Genomic DNA, 2,178 nt, shown 5'->3' on the forward strand with positions numbered 1-2,178 from the left:
ATAAGATAGAAAACATTAAAGTAAAATAAAATGCTAATCCCAACATTACATAGACAATTATCTAGAACAACTGAAATTACTAAAATGCGACACTAAATTAAATACATAGAAACAACTCAAAATGCAATGCAAAATAAATTGAAACAAAAGAAATGAGCAAGCAAAAATTTCTTTTACCGAGACTACATGTGCATCTACTAAAGAAATTAATTTTGCAAAAGAGCCTAAGGAAACCCCTTGGCCGAGACATGTTGAACTCCCACAAAGTAAATCAGCCTAAGACCTCTCTGCACCATGTCACCGTTGCTAGACTAAAGCTTAATAAATAACAAGAACACATGGACCAACATTAAAACCACTGTGAACAAGCTAAGCAAAATTCTAATTTATGGAATATGTAAATAAACGTTACAGCAACTGAATAAAGCTTCAATAAAAATAAATTGCACACAACCAAATGGAAAGGCACTAAGAACCCAGCAAAAGAAAAAGAGAGTGGCGGCTGCTCTCTGTGTCAGCGCCCTCTTTCATTCATAAACATTATTCAAAAGTAAAACCCAAGAAAGTTGGTGGCTTCTGGATGTTCCAGCCAAGGAAAAGTAAATAAAAGAATGGCAAAAGCTATAAACCTATGCTCTAGAACCGTGAGCCACCACCAAGTTTTTTCAAAACACTGAAAATAAAACTCCAAAGCAAAGAAGTGTGTAGGCTGCAATAAAGCAAAATGACAAAGTGTGCTTCCTCCTTCTTCAACCTGTGTCCATGCTCCAAGAAAACTCCATAGCCAGCAACGTTCCAACCAAGCCTAACAGTAGCATGCAGAGAAAATAATATGACGGCTGGCTCCCCCTTTGCCTGTGTCGGCTGTGTAGATTTAATGAAGCAATCCCTAGGTGTGCAGTTGGACCACGTGTTGAATGTTGCTGCCCAAACTATGCTTTGTTGTTGGGCCGTGAGAGGGTTGCTGTTTGAAGTTGGACGTGTGATGTTGCAGCATGAAGCCCATATGCGTGTGCAAGTAGTTGGACGCTGTTGGACGTTGTTCGTCCGTTGCTACAATGCCCTTCCGTGGCATATTTCTCTTTTTGGGCCAAGCTTGTATGACTGAAGAATGATGGGAGTTGCTGGACCTGGTGACGTGAACGTGTGAAGGTTGCTTGCTGGAGGCTTAGCTGGACCTGCTGCAGATGTCGTGTTGCACCTCCATTTTTTTTTACTCAATAAAATCAATACTTTCTCTGCCATTGTTGGCCAAATGCTTGTTACTTTCTGGACTTTTCTATAATCACAATTTATGTGTGCAGGCCGCGATTCTTCTCTAAAGATGGACGTTTGAAGCCTAACGAACGCTAGAATGTGTGGAGGTTGGACAAGTTGCTGGGCTGAAGCTTCGTTGGTGGGTGCAACCTCTCCAAGCAAATGAGTGCAACTTCATTTTCTTCAACGTGATCCTCCAATTCATACTGTTGGCTGCTACCCTTCATAATCATTTGGCTGCACCATAAAATAAATCAGCTAGCTACACTCCTCTGATGGAAATTACTCACGCAACTCCTATTTCTTTTGGGCCATGAGGTGCTTGTTAGACTTTGCATCCCATTTAAAATGGAACCTACTCTGCATGTGGGCTGCTGTACGTGATGAAGGCTGCATCATTCTTTTATCCAAGCTCGTGGATGTTGGACCGTGAAGCTTCATTAAGCAGCTGCAGCTGGAAGCTTCTGCTGGGTCGTGAAGATAATGGACGGTGTTGCAGCTTTGCTTGGGCCGGTAATGGAGCTAGTTTGCTGGACCGTGTGGAGTTTCTGGCATGTAATGAATCCTCCCCAAGGTGCTCTCCAAACTGGACTGAACGTGTTGCTTGCTCAAAGTCGTCCACTACCTTGCTAGATATTGTTGATGGGCCGTGTGTTATTTCCCAGCTGGAATCAAATGAATGCCGTGTGTTTTATGGGTGAAATGGGGAATAAATGAAAATACAATCAAATCACACCCAAAACCTCTAATTCAATCCTCTTCTTGACTCCATTATTCATAAAACCTTTTTTTTTCATTTTTCTATATATTATTTTTTTTTTCATCTTGTCTCTTTTCTTTTCTTTCTTTTAAGAACACAAATTTCAAGAGACAAGATACACCCTGATTACAAAACAAAAGCAAGAAGAGGAACCATCTAGC

The sequence above is a fragment of the Vigna radiata genome, unplaced genomic scaffold, assembly GCF_000741045.1.
Source record: "Vigna radiata var. radiata cultivar VC1973A unplaced genomic scaffold, Vradiata_ver6 scaffold_625, whole genome shotgun sequence".
NCBI lineage: Eukaryota > Viridiplantae > Streptophyta > Magnoliopsida > Fabales > Fabaceae > Vigna > Vigna radiata.